At 33.9% G+C, this 20,746-nt stretch overlaps 1 non-coding gene across 1 annotated transcript; it reads left to right on the forward strand.

Annotated features, from left to right (window-relative positions):
- Window positions 1-19,880: 19,880 nt before the first annotated feature.
- LOC139894997 (small nucleolar RNA R71) lies at window positions 19,881-19,987 on the forward strand. Its single transcript, XR_011775469.1, has one exon. It is a non-coding gene; the product is annotated as a small nucleolar RNA R71 (small nucleolar RNA).
- Window positions 19,988-20,746: the final 759 nt, after the last annotated feature.

Below are 20,746 nucleotides of genomic sequence, written 5' to 3' on the forward strand. Positions count from 1 at the left end.
CCTCCATCTCCTCATCCGAACCCCTCTCTACCTGTGGATGGTTGCCCTGATATGGTATTGGTATATTGTGCCTTCATTTTAGTACCTTTGTACCTTGATATACCTGCAAACCTATAGTATCGGTTTGTTCCTCAACTACCATCATTGGACCCCCGTGTTCCCTATCTACACCTAAATACTCTCCAATGAGAGTAACAAAAATGCCTCCTCCTATTATTTCCCCGTCCTGTATTCCTTCCACAACTTTGGACAAATAAAACCCAACACAGTAGGGGATATTAACAAAGCCTCTAGTGTCTCGAATGCACTTAAGGTAGAATAAATCGTTTAGGGTCATTTTCTCCTTGTTTCTACCTCTTTGTGTAATCGAGTTTGCTAAAAATCTATGTATTATACGGAGCTCTGCTTTATTAATATCTAAATAGGAGTGTCTTCCACCCCGCGTAAACACATTAAAATTTGACATACGCCTCCATATGGCGTTAGCCTCAAAATCTCTATCTACACTCTCACCTTGATAAATTAAAGCTGTACAATCAGGTGATAATAATTCAGCGGGGGTGTAAATCTGTAAATCTCTAGCCATGTCTATCATAGACATCCTGTACATCCTACCTCCAAGTAAAAATCTAAGAAAAGTCTTATCATCTAATCTATCTACATCCTTATTTAAGGCTATAGTACTCATTAGCTCAACACACCACTCCTTATATACAGGCCTACGAGTGGTAAATAAACATTCCCAATCAGGAAAAGAAGAGTTGTCATACCTTTGGATTAGTAATAGCCTAACTGGGTTAGCTAGGTTGACCCTTTCCAAAGGCTCCCAATCTATTACCCTTGGTACTTCCACATTTTTGGTGCAAAGCTTAAATTTGTTACATTGGTACGTTGGGTAATCTCTCCAGCTTCTATCAAATCTAAGATTGGGATGTAACTCCTCTTCATGAATTCTCGAGTATCTATTACATGGTGAACGGAAAATACTATGTAGGCAATAAAAAATTGTGGTTCTGGTTCATAGTATGGCACGTGTTGATCATAATATTGTTGTTGTTCAGGTTGTGGTTCCGGTTGCGGTTCTTGATCAGGTTCTTGTTCAAGTCGTCTAGACGATGATGCACCGTCCGAATCTGTATTTCTCTGTAAAACACATTAAACACAAAATTTGTGCATCCAAATATGCATTAGTGTTATCAAAATAACAATTTAAAACAATTACAATAACATGTTTAATCCATATTAAACTTATACTCATTTTCATATTTTTATCAATTCTACAATTTTTCAAATAAGCATATATGAAAAGGTATACAAAGTTCATAAGCATTCAACTCAAATAACATGTTAAAATAACCATTACTAGCAATTGAACAAGTTTCAAATGGCATTTATATCAAAATAATCATGTTCATGAATTTTAGACTTAAAAAGTCCACTTTGATGCTCAAAAATCATGTTTAGGATCAAAGCTTGAATCATTTAGCTACCTAAACATGTTACACTACTTAATTTAGTAATAATTCATAACAAAAATCGGCCATAACTTGTTTATATCAAAAAGCCCCAAATTGCTCAAGAACACAAACCCTAGATTGTTAAAAATTTGAAGTTTAAAACTTCTAATCATGTTAAATAGCATCAATATAGGTTATACAAGCATAATATATGAATAATTTAACTCTAATTACACTAGAAATTATCAAAATTAAATTAGGTAAAAATTTGCTCAAGAACACTAAAATTCGAATTTAAAGAGTTTTAGAGGTGGAATCGTTACCTTCTTTGAAAAACTTCTGAACAAACGCATGATTAGAGCAGATTATAGCAAGAAATTTGATGAATTTTAATGAAAAAATGGTGAAATATGAGAGGGTTTTAGAGTGTGTTCGTGTATTTGTGTGTGTATTGTGAGGAGACAGAGAGCAGCTCGCTGCTTTTTTGAATCTGCTCTGTCCAGGGTTCCCATGCGAGCGCATGGGTTCCCCTTGCAAACCCCATGCGATCGCATGGGGTGTAATTTTTTTTTTTTTTTTATTTTTGGCATACTTTAGATCAATAAAATTAAAAATAATGATAATAAAATTTCCCGTCCCGCCCTCGGGTAAAGCAATTTCGGTTCAACGACTTAGTCTTCAACTCACGACGAATTTTAGAAATCATATTTTTAACTTAATGAAATAAAGTACATTTTTATTTTTAAATTCACACCAAACTTAGATTTAAAATTCACACCAAACTTACATTTAAAATTAATTTTAAAAATAAGGTAAAAATAAAAATAAAAATCTTTTTGGTCTTTTATCCCACTTTAATCAATCAAATATTTACAAAAATATACGTCCCTCTTTTGGGTAAAGTAATTTCGGTTATATTACCTAGTTTTACTCCTGATGAATTTCTGAAATATTTTGAATTGATTGATTAAAGATATTTCTACCTTATGAATAAACGGTAAATTTCGCAGTGATGAATTAAATTTTTGTATGATATCAATAATTTCGGTTTCGCATACCTAATTTTATTGAATATCAATTTAATACATTATAGCGAACGATTCAGCGTCTATTATCAAAAGGTTAAAAGCAATAAATAAAAACAAATAAAAACTGTACATACTTACCTGTGAGATAAAATTCTCAGAGACCTGCTTTAGTCGACTCATAGGAGAGTCGTTCGATTTGGTTTTCCATAGCTACATATGAAAGGACCCATCCTAATCCATCCGGACGAAGTCCATATCGATTATAAACGATTCACAACAGTTGATTACATCGCGAGGTATTTGACCTCTATATGATACATTTTACAAACATTGCATTCGTTTTTGAAAAGATAATCTTTCATTACAACGAAAGTTGACGGCATGCATACCATTTTATAATATATCTAACTATAACTGATTTAATAATAATCGTGATGATCTCAATGACTCGAATGCAACGTCTTTTGAAATATGTCATGAATGATTCCAAATAATATCTTTAAAATGAGCAATTACACAGCGGAAGATTTCTTTCGTACTTGAGAATAAACATGCTTTAAAGTGTCAACCAAAAGGTTGGTGAGTTCATTAGTTTAACAAATATAATCATTTCATAATTTTAATAGACCACAAGATTTCATATTTCCATTTCTCATAAACATACGTCCCATACATAGAGACAAAAATCATTCATATGGATTGAACACCTGGTAACCGACATTCACAATATGCATATAAGAATATCCCCATCATTCCGGGATCCTCCTTCGGACATGATATAAATTTCGAAGTGCTAAAGCATCCGGTACTTTGGATGGGGCTTGTTGGGCCCGATAGATCTATCTTTAGAGTTCGCGTCAATTAGGGTGTATGTTCCCTAATTCTTAGATTACCAGACTTAATAAAAAGGGGCATATTCGATTTCGATAATTCAACCATAGAATGTAGTTTCACGTACTTGTGTCTATTTTGTAAATCATTTATAAAAACATCGCATGTATTCTCAGTCCCAAAAATATATATTGCAAAAGCATTTAAAAGGGGATTAATGAAACTCATTGTAATGTATTTTGTAGTAAAAATACATTTGACGACATTGAACAATGCAGGGTTGGCCTCGGATTCACGAACCTTAAAGAGTTTTCCTAAAAAAAAAATGGCAGAGACCGGGCTCAAACCCGCGACCTCTCGGTAACTACACACATGCCTAACCACTGCTCCGCTAGTTTCTTTTTGTTATAACCCGCTCGATTAATTATATATTATTTACGAAACTATTTTATTATCTAACACAACTTCATCATCATCCTTTAATATCATCTCACCATCATCATCATTCTGTGTCATGTGTATCATCATCAAAATCAAAATCATATCAACCCATCATCATCATTCACGCATCATTACAGTCACATAATACCCTCAACATTTACAATATCATTAACCATCATCATCATCTATTTATCATCTTCAACCTCCATCATTATCCTTATTTATCATCATCATGTTTCACCTACCACCATTATCGAAACAAAATGATTTGGCAGCAACATCTCAGCTGTATTCACTAATACAGAAGCATTGCAGCATGTACTTGGGGTGGCCTTGTGGTTTGTTTTGGGTTTCGTTCACTAACAGCAGCAACAAAATTTTTGTTACTTCAAAATTTAAACAGTTTCCAGGTTAATATCATTTCGAATAGCCTGGGGACTTTTCTGAGTCACAACCCATTTTAAATGGATCGAAAGTCCAAGTTATTAAAGGGAGCCCAAGTTGCAAAACTTTAGTAGCCCATTAATGATCCAATAACAATTAACATAGTAGGTGTGCTTGTAACATTGGATTCGTCTGGCTCCATAACAATCAAATATAAATAACAATAACAATTTGATGTAGATTCTCTTCTCTTTTTTTCTTTGTTCAACAACCAAAAGCAAAAGATAGTAGTGTAGCAATCAATCAACATCATTCTTTACCTTCGTCACTATTTGAAAAAACAATAGTAGGACTGCAGCACTGTAGTAACAGAAATAGGAAAGGAAATGCGCAGTAGCAATTATTGTGGGTGCAGGTAGCGGTTTACAGCAGCTCAGCTGCTGTAGCAACGCCGGTGGTGATGGAAATTAGCAGCGGAGGTGGTATTAATCCTGTTGCAACAGTGGTATTCTTCTTCTTTTGTTACGTGTTTTAAATTAAAATAGAAACAATAGCTGTAGGTTGTCGAGCAGATAACATGAAAAATTTGTAGCCTTGTTTCGAGAAGAAGAAGAAAAGAAAAGAAAAGAAAAGGAAACAGAAGTACTTAAACATGGTGGTTTTTGTTCGCTAACATAGATAAGAAGCAAGGTGGTTATGATAACGGGTGGTTGTAGTTATGGTGGGTTTAGTGGCGGTTTAGGGTGGTTCTAGGATGGTGATGATTTTCGTCGATAGTAACAACAAATACAAGCAAAGTGTTCGTGTGATTTAGAGTTATTTCAATGATGGCGGTTGTGATGGGTTATGGTGGGTTTCGTTCGTTTGATGAACCTAGGGTGATATCCGACGATGAGTTGTAAGGGTGGCGTTAAATGGTGGTTGTTTGATAGTGTTTGATCGATCATCCAAAACAGAAAGTAGTTAACAACAACAATGGTGTTGTGGTGATATAGGTGGTGATGGAGTGAAAGAAGGTGAAGTGGTTTTCTACGATAAATAAACCAAGAAAGAAGGTGGTGATCATGAAGGTTTGTGGTTTCAACGAAGAAGATAGTGGTTAAATTGGTTTGATGGCGAGTGATGGCCAAAGTGGTGGTTTGTTGTTACTCGAAAATAGAGCAGTCGTAAACCAAAACAACAAAATGATTTTTGGGTTTATAGTTTTGATTGAGTAAGATTCAAAGTAAGCAATCTGTATGTGTGTATCTATCTATCTATATGTTATATGTACATATATATATCTATAAGGGATGATGAGTGGCTGATAGAAGGGGAAAAAATATAATGTAAATATTATGTGTCTTCTTTCAAAATGAAACAATCAGTGAACAAATTGGATTGGGGTGGGGTTACGGCAAACAAAGAAACAAAAACATAAACTTTAAATTATTAATAATTATATAATAATACTAATAAGAATTGACGCATAACAGAATGTTAAAATCATGAAATAGTTAGCAGCCTTGAAATTTGGAATCACTCTACCGACGCTTTTGGATATTATTTCGTACCCCGTTGATAATCAGTGGCGGATAAAAGTGTTCAAAAAAATCCCATATTTTTAAATTAACTATATTTATTTATTCTGATCATTATGGTATAAAATTCGATCATTAAATTATTAAATAAAAATTACATCAATTGTCCCTATCCTTTCTGGGTAAAATATAAAAAAAAAATGTTGAAATTTATCAAATAGTTCCTAAATACATTTTTGATAAGCCTAAAAATTTATAGAACTCATTTTCGGATCACCGTTTATTTTAAAATCATATAAGTTCGGATTTAGCTTGCTTAATATCAATCGAAACATCAAACGAGTATTACAATTATTTAATATTTATTTTTAATATACTTTATTTATTTAGATGCATTTGTAAATAATAATTATCATAATATCATATTATTATTTTATTTAACATCATTAATTTTAATAACAACAACATATAATATTTCAAATTATATTTTAAATTATTATTTATAATTTATATATACATACACACATATCTATTTACAATTAATTGTTCGTGAATCGTCGAGAGCAGTCGAAGGTCAATTGAATGTACGAAAATAGTTCAAAAATTTTGAGATTCAATTTAATAGACTTTGCTTATCATGTCGAAAATATATAAAGATTAAGTTTAAATTTGGTCGGAAATTTTCGGGTCGTCACAGTACCTACCCGTTAAAGAAATTTCGTCCCCGAAATTTGATAGAGATTGTCATGGTTGACAATAAGTATGTTTTCATGACGAATATGAGTTGATAAATAGAGTTTTATTACCATTGAGTAATAAGGATAAAATAATTCGATTATTCGAAGAGTACGAATGAAGCTATCACAAAAGAGTGAAATGAATAAATACAGGTTTGTCTTAACTAGTGACGTAGTCAGGGTTGAATTCCGGAATTCAAGGGATTTAAAGAAAATCTTCGAAATCTAAAAGATTTGATTCTTCGGCGAGTAAGGAAATTAAGATCTCTATAATTAAATACGGTGATCTGCCTTAATTACTCTGTCTGATATTTCCATTATAAATTAAGCTCTTCCATTCCATTATTCTCACCATTCCTATACTTTCTTTCTTAGTTCATACATCCAAAAGATTGTGAAAATGCTTAGTCTAGTTCTAATCTTTGTCCTTATCCTTACTATCGTAACAATCATTCTCCTTTTCCAACTTCCACCCGAGGAATCTGCTTACTTCTACTTTGCTCTTGGGGTTATAGTGCTTTTAATTCTCCCGTGTCTTTATGTTGCGATAAACATTGATATACACGGTTTGTAATTTATGCGTTGTTATCGGGCTTTATATATCTCCTTATATTTCAATGTCCCCCTTTCTGTTTCCTATAATCATTGTCATCCACAGTTAATACTCCCTCCTATTTACTGCGATTTTTACTCCAATTTCTATTTCAGAGCTTTGTCCCTTCGTTTCTTCTTCTGGCGATTTGGCATCTCTTGTAATGGTCCAGAATTCGCAGATATAAGTTTCAGAATGAACATTATTAATGTTCTAAATAAAAAGGAACGTAATAGCACGATTTGATTTGTCAAATTACCAGATTCACTGAGAATAGAACTATTAAGAATATACTTTCCTGATATGTTCAAAAGTTAAGCAGAATGACAGAGTTATGTAACATGGCACATGATGACGTTATGATCTGTGAATCATCACGTCCCATTAGAAACTCAGCATGACTTACTATAATATAATCACGTTGATCAAGTGTCATTATATTATACTAACTCATGCATCAATTCCCAACATTACTTCAATAACATTCATATTTTAAGCTCGAACGTTTACAGAATATAGAAACTAACCGTTTCTATATGATGTAATACTGATAGCACGAAGAGATTAATGATTTCAGATAAGAATAGTTATAAAAATATCTCCAGAAATATGGAGGATATTTATAATGAAAGATACGATAATATCTCGGAATATCTAAGATCAGAGGATGATAGAAAGTATTGTCTGCAAGGGTTTAGAGTAAGGAGCAAGATATTCACTAAAGACTTTAGCAGACATTGAATCATTTGGATTCTTTGAAGTCAAACTTATTCTTTGTGATTTGTCCACGGCTTTCTTCATAGTTTTGCATAATCTGCTTTTCGGTACGAAATTTTCTATTGAATGTTTCCAATATAATGATACACAGGAAGCACGAAGAGGTATATAATTTCAGATGAGAATATTTATGAAAATATCCTCAGAAATATCAAAGATATTGATGATGATATTTTGGAATTTCTAAGTTCGATAGTTGATGGAGAAAAATTTTCCGCAAGATTTTAACATGACTTCGGAGCAAGATATTCTCTAAAGATTTCAAGGGATCCAAAATTACCTGGATTCTTTGAATATAGGGTATGGTCCTTGTATTTGTCCTTGGTCTCCTTATTGGTTAGCTCAATCCGTTTTTCAGTTCCAACTTTTCTGAGCTTTTCCAACATACTATTCTTTATCATCAAACTTCTGATGATTAAGGTCGTTTACGGTTGCCTACGGTTTTTGCTGCTTCATTCAGCTTTTTCAACATTCAGAGTATTGATTTGTAGACTGAGTGCTTTTCAGAATTTCAGAATGAGAGATCATAATTCTAAGAGATAAATGTCATATATATATAACTGTTGATGTAGATATGCTGTGAGTTTTCAAAGTACTGATTGTTGATTCCCGGTAATTGGTATGGCAGTCCTCGTTACAAGATGTGGATGAGTATATGATAGGGTTTCAATGAATAAATATAATAATTTATCGGAGAGATTTAAACCAAGAAGCAACGAGGTTGCTGGTACGTCTGCTGGTAATATGGTAGAATATGAAAGGTTCCCCGATAACAATAAAAGAACACGCATATATATCAAGGTTATAGTAAGGTTGTTTCAAACGAAAAGTCAAAGTTGACTTGCTGGAGCTGTGACAAAATTTGCTACTTTGAAAAGGGATCGCAAGTTATTTTTGTTAATAAATGCTAAAGGATCTGACGCGGCTACATGTTAAACTTTTACTCAGTTGCCGAGAGTTTCTCAAGTGCATAACTATATGCATAAATCTTTCCTTCTGTAAATGAAGTGCGGTTGGTTCATCCTCTCGATTGAGGTGTTTTCAAGAATCATGAAGAGTTTGAACGCAGATTGTAATCATTAATATATAAATGAGGTTTAAGATGAAATCAAGTGGCAAACTTGAAGAATTGTTTAGTTTCATATGTTATAGTCAATATTTTAATTCATTTTAATTGTCCAATGTTGGTAGTCCACAGTTGATAGTCCATAATTAGAAATTCAATAATTTACGTATAGTTTAATATATAATATTCGAATTAATTAATACGTGTCGTGACCCGTATACGTCTCAGACTCGATCATAACTCAAACTATATATATATTATTGTAGAATCAACCTCAACCCTGTATAGAGAACTCGATCATTACTGCATATAGAGTGTCTATGGTGGTTCCAAATAATATATATAGATGCGTCGATATGATATGTCAAAACCTTGAATACGTGTCCCGATATTGAAAGTGCGTAAAATAAATAACAGAAATTAAATAACGGTAAATAAAGTGCGTAAAGTAAATAACAGAAATTAAATAACGTTAAATAAAATTGCGAGAACTAAAATTTGCGATAAAATAAATTGCGATAATTAAATTGCGATAAATAAAATGTAATATGGAATTAACAGTTAGCTAGGAACAGTTAGCTAGGATTTTGTTAGCGTGGTTTCTTAACAAAATTTTATATTGTCAATTAGTCTATTTCTAATCAATTTTTATTGTGTCTATTATTTCTTCATTATGCCACTTGTTGGATTCTGATAGGTCAAAATCTAAATATGAAATTGGATGAATACGGTTATTCTGTGGTGAACGGATTTGTATATCGGTGGATGTAAGTAGGTTAGTAAACGACTGTTGAATCAGCTTCGAAGAATGTACAGTGTAACTTATTAATGTGAAATCTGAATATTCCTCGGGTATTACCTACCCGTTAAAATATTTTCACCATTAACAGTTTGTACAAGAGAATTTTTAATTACAATCTTTATTAAAACATATATACATATATATTTTCTTCAGATGTATTCATGGATTTAATGAGTTAATATGATATTAAACTCTTTTGCTTTTCGGTTGGAACTAGAATAAATAATCTCTAAAACTTTAGAGATTACATATTCGCCATGTCGAACGAAGATAAATGAGGTAGAACGATACGTAGAACGAAGATCAGGCTCAAAGTACAGATGATGATATTGAAGCATGGATTGTTGATGGTATTGGTGCTGTTATTGATGGTACTGTTGGTGCCGGTGATGTTGCTGAAGCTGGTACATTTTGCACCATATTCTTCGAATTGATTATTTGAGCACGAAGTTCGTTGACTTATTACTCCAGGATGATTGTCGGTCGGAACGAGCGAATGAATAAGGTTCAGAATTGTGGATAGAATATAATATTGTCGAGTTACCCTGGAAATGAGACTGAAAATGGTGACTCGAACAGGTTCGCCGGTAAACGCTTCAGGTTCATTGTCAAGAGGTGAATTCGGTTGGTGGAAGGGATTGCCTTCTGCGCGTTTCCATTAATTAAGTCGACTACGAACTCATCAGATGAATTGATAATGGCTGATTGGTTGATTCATGCCGATGACGCTATTTTCGGAGCTTAGGTGAACATCTATGTCTGAATAGCTGTCGGAATAACTATCGGAATAGCTATCGGAATCTGAGGGACTCGAACTGGTTGCAGGATTCATCTCGTACGATCAGATGAAGGATTTTTGATAAGAAATAGATTATAGGATGTAGATTAGTACTCTGCAATACATAATTTACATATGCATATATAATGCTAAAATCCCATAAGTTACGGAGGAATCTACGGAAGTTTTCAGGCAAAGTTACAGTAACAGATACACTAAGATATGAAGTAGCAGATACGCTAAGATATGAATTTTTGTCTATACTCTATTCATGCAGTCAATGCAGTAAAACGTGTCTAGATTAAGAATGATAAGTAAGTGATTCTCTAAGAATGATAAGCAGGTAATTTTTGACACAAAATGATAAGCAAAACTTTTGATATGCAGACACGGTCGAAGTCCAGACTCAATAATGCATCCTAACGACTTATCAGTTAGACACACTAATGCAGACATGGTTCGCTAAGACCACCGCTCTGATACCAACTGAAAGGACCCGTCCTAATCCATCCGGACGAAGTCCATATCGATTATAAACGATTCACAACAGTTGATTACATCGCGAGGTATTTGACCTCTATATGATACATTTTACAAACATTGCATTCGTTTTTGAAAAGATAATCTTACATTACAACGAAAGTTGACGGCATGCATACCATTTTATAATATATCTAACTATAACTGATTTAATAATAATCTTGATGATCTCAACGACTCGAATGCAACGTCTTTTGAAATATGTCATGAATGATTCCAAATAATATCTTTAAAATGAGCAATTACACAGCGGAAGATTTCTTTCGTACTTGAGAATAAACATGCTTTAAAGTCTCAACCAAAAGGTTGGTGAGTTCATTAGTTTAACAAATATAATCATTTCATAATTTTAATAGACCACAAGATTTCATATTTCCATTTCTCATAAACATACGTCCCATACATAGAGACAAAAATCATTCATATGGATTGAACACCTGGTAACCGACATTCACAATATGCATATAAGAATATCCCCATCATTCCGGGATCCTCCTTCGGACATGATATAAATTTCGAAGTGCTAAAGCATCTGGTACTTTGGATGGGGCTTGTTGGGCCCGATAGATCTATCTTTAGAGTTCGCGTCAATTAGGGTGTCTGTTCCCTAATTCTTAGATTACCAGACTTAATAAAAAGGGGCATATTCGATTTCAATAATTCAACCATAGAATGTAGTTTCACGTACTTGTGTCTATTTTGTAAATCATTTATAAAAACATCGCATGTATTCTCAGTCCCAAAAATATATATTGCAAAAGCATTTAAAAAGGGATTAATGAAACTCACTGTAATGTATTTTGTAGTAAAAATACATTTGACGACATTGAACAATGCAGGGTTGGCCTCGGATTCACGAACCTTAAAGAGTTTTCCTAAAAAAAAATGGCAGAGACCGGGCTCAAACCCGCGACCTCTCGGTAACTGCACACATGCCTAACCACTGCTCCGCTAGTTTCTTTTTGTTATAACCCGCTCAATTAATTATATATTATTTACGAAACTGTTTTATTATCTAACACAACTTCATCATCATCCTTTAATATCATCTCACCATCATCATCATTCTGTGTCTTGTGTATCATCATCAAAATCAAAATCATATCAACCCATCATCATCATTCACGCATCATTACAGTCACATAATACCCTCAACATTTACAATATCATTAACCATCATCATCATCTATTTATCACCTTCAACCTCCATCATTATCCTTATTTATCATCATCATGTTTCACCTACCACCATTATCGAAACAAAATGATTTGGCAGCAACATCTCAGCTGTATTCACGAATACAGAAGCATTGCAGCATGTACTTGGGGTGGCCTTGTGGTTTGTTTTGGGTTTCGTTCACTAACAGCAACAACAAAATTTTTGTTACTTCAAAATTTAAACGGTTTCCAGGTTAATATCATTTCGAATAGCCTGGGGACTTTTCTGGGTCACAACCCATTTTAAATGGATCGAAAGTCCAAGTTATAAAAGGGAGCCCAAGTTGCAAAACTTTAGTAGCCCATTAATGATCCAATAACAATTAACATAGTAGGTGTGCTTGTAACATTGGATTCGTCTGGCTCCATAACAATCAAATATAAATAACAATAACAATTTGATGTAGATTCTCTTCTCTTTTTTTCTTTGTTCAACAACCAAAAGCAAAAGATAGTAGTGTAGCAATCAATCAACATCATTCTTTACCTTCGTCACTATTTGCAAAAACAATAGTAGGACTGCAGTACTGTAGTAACAGAAATAGGAAAGGAAATGTGCAGTAGCAATTATTGTGGGTGCAGGTAGCGGTTTACAGCAGCTCAGCTGCTGTAGCAACGGCGGTGGTGATGGAAATTAGCAGCGGTGGTGGTATTAATCCTGTTGCAACAGTGGTATTCTTCTTCTTTCGTTACGTGTTTTAAATTAAAATAGAAACAATAGATGTAGGTTGTCGGGCAGATAACATGAAAAATTTGTAGCCTTGTTTCGAGAAGAAGAAGAAAAGAAAAGAAAAGGAAACAGAAGTACTTAAACATGGTGGTTTTTGTTCGCTAACATAGATAAGAAGCAAGGTGGTTATGATAACGGGTGGTTGTAGTTGTGGTGGGTTTAGTGGCTGTTTAGGGTGGTTCTAGGATGGTGATGATTTTTGTCGATAGTAACAACAAATACAAGCAAAGTGTTCGTATGATTTAGAGTTGTTTCAATGATGGCGGATGTGATGGGTTATGGTGGGTTTCGTTCGTTTGATGAACCTAGGGTGATATCCGATGATGAGTTGTAAGGGTGGCATTAAATGGTGGTTGTTTGATAGTGTTTGATCGATCATCCAAAACAGAAAGTAGTTAACAACAACAATGGTGTTGTGGTGATATAGGTGGTGATGGAGTGAAAGAAGGTGAAGTGGTTTTCTACGATAAATAAACCAAGAAAAAAGGTGGTGATCACGAAGGTTTGTGGTTTCAACGAAGAAGATAGTGGTTAAATTGGTTTGATGGCGAGTGATAGCCAAGGTGTTGGTTTGTTGTTATTCGAAAATAGAGCAGTCGTAAACCAAAACAACAAAATGATTTTTGGGATAATAGTTTTGATTGAGTAAGATTCAAAGTAAGCAATCTGTGTGTGTGTGTGTATCTATCTATCTATATGTTATATGTACATATATATCTATAAGGGATGATGAGTGGCTGATAGAAGGAAAAAAAAAATATAATGTAAATATTATGTGTCTTCTTTCAAAATGAAACAATCAGTGAACAAATTGGATTGGGGTGGGGTTACGGCAAACAAAGAAACAAAAACATAAACTTTAAATTATTGATAATTATATAATAATACTAATAAGAATTGACGCGTAACAGAATGTTAAAATCATGAAATAGTTAGCAGCCCTGAAATTTGGAATCACTCTACCGACGCTTTTGGATATTATTTCGTACCCCGTTGATAATCAGTGGCGGATAAAAGTGTTCAGAAAAATCCCATATTTTTAAATTAACTATATTTATTTATTCTGATCATTATGGTATAAAATTCGATCATTAAATTATTAAATAAAATTACATCAATTGTCCCTCTCCTTTCTGGGTAAAATATAAAAAAAAAATGTTGAAATTTATCAAATAGTTCCTAAATACATTTTTGATAAGCCTAAAAATTTATAGAACTCATTTTCGGATCACCGTTTATTTTAAAATCATATAAGTTCAGATTAACTTGCTTAATATCAATCAAAACATCAAACGAGTATTACAATTATTTAATATTTATTTTTAATATACTTTATTTATTTAGATGCGTTTGTAAATAATAATTATCATAATATCATATTATTATTTTATTATTTTATTTAACATAATTAATTTTAATAACAACAACATATAATATTTCAAATTATATTTTAAATTATTATTTATAATTTATATATACATACACACATATCTATTTACAATTAATTGTTCGTGAATCGTCGAGAGCAGTCGAAGGTCAATTGAATGTACGAAAATAGTTCAAAAATTTTGAGATTCAATTTAATAGACTTTGCTTATCATGTCGAAAATATATAAAGATTAAGTTTAAATTTGGTCGGAAATTTTCGGGTCGTCACAACATAGGCGTAACCTCGATTTTTCAATAACTTTTCTTCTAAACATATGAACGGTCCTTCTCTGCATAGAGTAACGAACTCGGTATTGGAATGTGTTTGATTGTTCGAATATTTCAGTTCGTGTGACCATTTTCCACATTTATGACATCTTTCAAGGTGTCGTGCTCTTCTTTTTGTTGCGGATATTGATTTTCCTTTACCAAAATGTATCTTATTATGATTGTTCCTGAGTTCTTTCCTCACTTCGTCCATTTTTCCTCTTATGAATGATACCAGTTCACTCGAGAAAGTGTTATTATTACATTTAGTAATCATAGCGTGTAGTTGTAGACCATGGGTCAGATCAAAGGAATTCTTCATCTTGTAAAACCTAAAAGAAATAAAAATTCAGAATGGAGGGAGAAGACTAGTTATTTAAGGTCTGCTAGGGAAAGACCATTCGGATTCCATTTTCGAGAACTACACGAAAATAGAAAATCTAACCCTAGACATCATTATATTATCCTTTAAAATATTTGAATCTCCCCACACTTAGTTAGCTGTGGTATCGAAATTGTGATTAACTTCATTGTCAACTTCCCTCGGACCATGAATATAGTGTTTAACTCTGTGACCATTAACTTTAAATTCAATCCCATTTGAATTTATTAACTCTATCGTTCCATATGGGAAAACTCTTTTAACTATGAATGGTCCAGACCATCTTGATTTCAACTTTTCAGGAAATAGCTTGAATCGTGAATTGAAAAGAATAACTATGTCTCCTTCCTTAAATTCTTTTGAACTTCTGATTCTTTTATCATGCCATTTTTTCGTTCTTTCCTTATAAATTAACGAATTTTCATATGCATCATGTCTTAATTCTTCTAATTCGTTTAGTTGACTTAACCGTAGACGTCCGGCTTCATGTAAATCAAGATTACATGTCTTCAAAGCCCAAAATGCTTTGTGCTCAATTTCTACTGGAAGGTGACATGCCTTTCCGTAAACAAGTTTAAAAGGTGTGGTGCCAATTGGAGTTTTGTAGGCTGTTCTAAAAGCCCAGAGTGCATCCTCCAATTTCATGGACCATTCATTCGGATTTGATCCTACGGTTTTCTCTAGAATACGTTTTAAAGCTTGGTTGGTATTTTCAACTTGTCCACTTGTTTGTGGATGATAAGCGGTTGAGATTTTATTAGTTACTCCATATCTTTTGAGAACTTTCTCAAGTTGATTATTACAGAAATGAGTACCCCGATCACTTATTAAAGCTTTCGGTGTTCCGAACCTAGCAAAAAGACGTTTTAAGAAGTTGACTACAACTCGTGCATCGTTAGTTGGGAGAGCTTGTGCTTTCGCCCATTTAGATACATAATCAACGGCAACGAGAATGTAGAGATTATTATGAGATTTTGGAAATGGACCCATAAAGTCAATACCCCAAACGTCAAATACTTCACATACTTGAATGACATTTTGTGGCATTTCATCACGTTGACTTATTTTTCCAGCCCTTTGACAAGCATCACAGGATTTACAAAGAAGGTGTGCGTCTTTGAAAATTGTAGGCCAATAAAATCCAGCATCGTAGACTTTTCTTGCTGTGAGTTGAGGCCCATAATGCCCTTATGTTGGTCCTGTGTGACAATGGTTTAAGATTTGACTAGCTTCATCCCCGAATACGCATTGACGTATTATTCCATCGGGACAACTTTTAAACAAATGTGGATCTTCTCAAAAATAGTGTTTTATATCACTAAAGAATTTTTTTCGTTTTTGGTACGACAACCCTTTTTCAAGGAATTCACATACTAAGTAGTTTGCATAGTCTGCAAATCATGGAATTTTATTATAATCTATTTTCAATAGATATTCATCAGGAAAGTTATCTTGTATAGCCGATTCATTTAGAACTTCTAATTCAGGATTTTCAAGGCGAGAAAGATGATCAGCGGCGAGATTTTCTGTTCCCTTTTTGTCTCTAATTTCAATATCGAATTCTTGTAAGAGTAAGATCCAATGGATTAATCATGGTTTGGCATCTTGTTTTGAAAATAGGTATCTGAGAGCAGAATGATAAGTATAGACCACCGTTTTAGCTAGAACGAGATATGAACGAAATTTGTCAAAAGCAAAGATAATAGCAAGGAGTTCTTTTTCAGTAGTTGTGTGATTCGTTTGTGCTCTTTGTAACGTCTTACTAGCGTAATAGATATGTTGAAATCGTTTTTCAATCCTTTGTCCTACAACGGCTCCCATTGCAAAATCACTTGCATCACACATGAGTTCAAATGGCAGATTCCAATTTGGAGTTATCATGATCGGCGCATTAGTGAGTTTTTCTTTAAGAATATTAAAAGATTTGATGCATTCATCCGAAAAGATGAATAGAGCATCTTTTTCTAGGAGTTTATTCATAGGAGTGGCAATTTTAGAAAAATATTTTATGAAACGTCGGTAAAAACCGGCATGCCCTAGAAAACTCCTAACTCCTCTAACATTGGTGGGATGTGGAAGTTTAACAATTACATCTACTTTAGCTCTATCCACTTCAATTCCTTCTTTTGAAATTTTATGACCAAGAACGATGTCTTCTTTAACCATGAAATGGCATTTCTCCCAATTAAGAACTAGACTTGATTACTCGCATCTAATAAGCATTCGTTCAAGATTAACTAGACATGTTTCAAAAGTATCACCGAAGACTGAAAATTCATCCATGAAAACTTCCATGCATTCTTCTATCATGTCGTGAAAAAATGCCATCATGCACCTTTGAAAGGTTGCAGGGGCGTTGCAAAGTCCAAATGGCATGCGTTTGTAAGCAAAAGTACCATAAGGGCACGTGAATGTGGTTTTCTCTTGGTCCTCGGGTGCGATTGGAATTTGAAAGTATCCGGAGAAACCGTCAAGAAAATAATAGTAACTGTTCCCAGCTAACCTTTCCAACATTTGATCAATGAAAGGTAAGGGAAAGTGATCTTTTCTGGTGGCGTCATTTAATTTTCTATAATCAATACAAACACGCCATCCTGTTACAGTCCTAATAGGAATAAGCTCATATTTTTCATTTGTGATGACAGTCATGCCACCCTTCTTAGGTACACATTGAACTGGGCTTACCCATGGACTATCAGAGATTGGATAAATTAAACCTGCATCGAGCAGTTTAATAATTTCTTTCTTAACAACATCTTGAATATTAAGATTTAGTCTTCGTTGGTGTTGCACATATGTTTTATGACCTTCTTCCATAAGGATTTTATGTGTGCAATACGAATGACTTATTCCTTTAATGTCATGAATCTTCCATGCAATAGCTGGTTTATGAGCTTTTAGCACAGAAATGAGTTGAGATTTTTCATTTTCCGTAAGAGAACATGATATTATTACAGGTAATTCAGATTTACCATGTAAATAAGCGTATTCCAAATGGGTTGGAAGTGGCTTTAACTCTAATATCGGTGGTTCTTCTATCGATGATTTGTATCGATATATGTCTTCCTCTTTTAGCATTTGAAGTTCTTCTGTTGTTGGTTCGTAATCATTAGCCATGAGTGTGGCTAATATTTCAACTTCATCAATTGGTTCAGTTCCTTCTCCTAAAGAACATTCTCCCGTTCCTTGTAATTCTGAAAATTCTTCTAACAATTCTGCATGTGAATCTATAGTTTGAATATAATAACATGTATCATCTGCAGATTGGGTTGTTGCATGGCTCCATCAACAGAAAAGGTAACACTCTCGTCCTCTATACTTAGGTTCAGTTTCTAACCAAACACGTCTATTATTGCTTTAGCCGTGTTTAAGAATGGTCTTCTTAATATAAGAGGAACTCGAGAATCTTCTTCCATGTCCAGAATAACAAAGTCTACTGGAAATACTAAAGTACCAACTTTAACTAGCATGTTCTCCATTATCCCTCTAGGATATTTTATTGATCGATCTGCTAGTTGTATGCTTATTCTTGTTGGTTTCAATTCTCCAAGGTCCAGTTTAGCGTATAATGAGTATGGCATTAAATTTATACTAGCACCTAAGTCTGCCAATGCTTCTATTGAACTAAGACTACACAGAAAACATGGAATTGTGAAACTTCCTGGATCTGAGAGTTTTTCTGGTAGCTTATTCAACAACACTGCAGAACAATTAGCATTCATTGTAACAGCCGAGAGTTCTTCCATTTTCTTTCTATTTGTGATTAGATCTTTCAGGAATTTAGCATATCTTGGCATTCCTGATATCACATCAATAAAAGGAAGGTTGACATTTATTTGTTTAAACATATCCAAGAATTTGGATTGCTCGGTTTCAAGTCTTTCTTTTCTCATTTTACTCGGGTAAGGAAGTGGTGGTTGGTATGGTTTAACATAAGGCTTTGCCTTAACTGTGTTATCTTCATTAACCTTTTCAACTACTGGTTCTTTTTCCTTTTCTTGATCAGGCTGTGGTGCTTGTGGAGTAGGAATAGAGTCATCAGAAATTACAGGTATTTCAGGTGGTTTAAGTGTAATACCACTTCTTGTGGAAATGGCTTTCGCTGTTTCATTTCGGGGGTTAGCATTTGTATCGCTAGGTAGACTCTCCGGTTTTCTTTCACCTATTAACCTTGCTAGGTTACTTACTTCTTGTTCCAGATTTTGAATAGAAGCTTGTTGATTTCTAAATGCTTGAGCATTTTGTTCATTAGTTTGTTTCTAAGATGTGAAAAACTGTGTTTGAGATTCAACTAGCTTCGACATCATATCTTCTAAATTTGGCTTTTAATCATCGGTTTGTGGTGGTTTATTTGGAAAAATAGATCTTTGCTGGATGTAAGTATTATTAGATACTTGTTGATTGCTAGGACCTTGTTGGTTGTTGTATGGTACATTTCGGTTATAATTCTGATTTTGATTGTAGTTTGGTTTTGGCGGTTGATAATTATTCTGATAATTATTTCTAGGCCTTCGGTTTATGTATGAAACATTCTCTCTTTGTTTCATTATTTATTCAATACTGAGACAATCTTTTGTCAAATGTGGTCCTCCACACTGCTCACAACTAATTCGTATTACGTGAATATCTTTAGTTATCTTTTTCATTCATCTCTCGAAAGCATCTAACTTTGTGGAAATGGAATCAAAGTCATGGCTAGAATCGGCTCTAGCTTCTTTAGATGATCTAACGATGTCTTTTTCTTGATGCCACTCATGTGAGTGGAAGGCTGTGTTATCAATAATTTTGTAAGCTTCAGTTGCGGTTTTCTTCATAATGGAACCACCAGCTGCTATGTCGATGTCTTTTCGTGTAGTAATGTCGCATCCTTGGTAGAATATTTGTACTATTTGATAAGTGTCTAAACCATGTTGAGGACATCCTCTCAACAACTTTCCAAATCTTGTCCACGCTTCATATAAAGTTTCATTTGGCTTCTGCGTGAATGTAACAATTTCTCCTTGAAGTCTCACGGCTTTAGATGCCGGAAAGAATCTTTTAAGAAATTTTTCAACTAAAACATCCCATGTATCAATCGCCCCTTCAGGTAACGATTCTAACCAATCTTTGGCTTCTCCCTTTAAAGTCCAGGGAAATAACATGAGATAGATCTGTTCATCCTCAACTTCTCTGATTTTGAATAGAGTACAGATCCTATTAAAGGTACGAAGATGTTCGTTTGGATCTTTCTTCGGCGTACCACTAAATTGGCATTGATTAGTTACCATGTGTAGAATTTGTCCTTTGATTTCGTAGTCTGGCGCATTAATGTCTGGTTGAGTACTTGCATGACCTTGGCCAGTGCGTGTAGCTCTCATTCGATCTTCCACACTTAGAGGTTCTGGATTTTCTATGATTGAATTTGTTGAATCTGAATCACTAGAGGATTCTGATTTAATGGTTTCTTCCTCGACAATCTCTGGATGTATGATTTGTGGTTCAGGAGGAATGATTAGTGGTTCAGGATCTCTGAATTGTCCTTGAATATCCTCCGGGTTCTCAATTATGAGGTCGGGTTCAAAAAATGTATTATCGGAAATTTGAATTGGAGTACTTAGTCGACTTGATGACGATTCTAAAGAAAAATCAACGGCGGTGATATTGGCTACATGCCTTGATCGAGTTACAGGAGGTGAACGTATGAAAGGTGGTGAACGTTTTGCTCAATGCATTCACTGAATATCCTATTAGTTATAAAATAAAAATAAAAAATTATATAAGTTATCAAA

The sequence above is a fragment of the Rutidosis leptorrhynchoides genome, chromosome 2 (assembly GCF_046630445.1).
Source record: "Rutidosis leptorrhynchoides isolate AG116_Rl617_1_P2 chromosome 2, CSIRO_AGI_Rlap_v1, whole genome shotgun sequence".
NCBI lineage: Eukaryota > Viridiplantae > Streptophyta > Magnoliopsida > Asterales > Asteraceae > Rutidosis > Rutidosis leptorrhynchoides.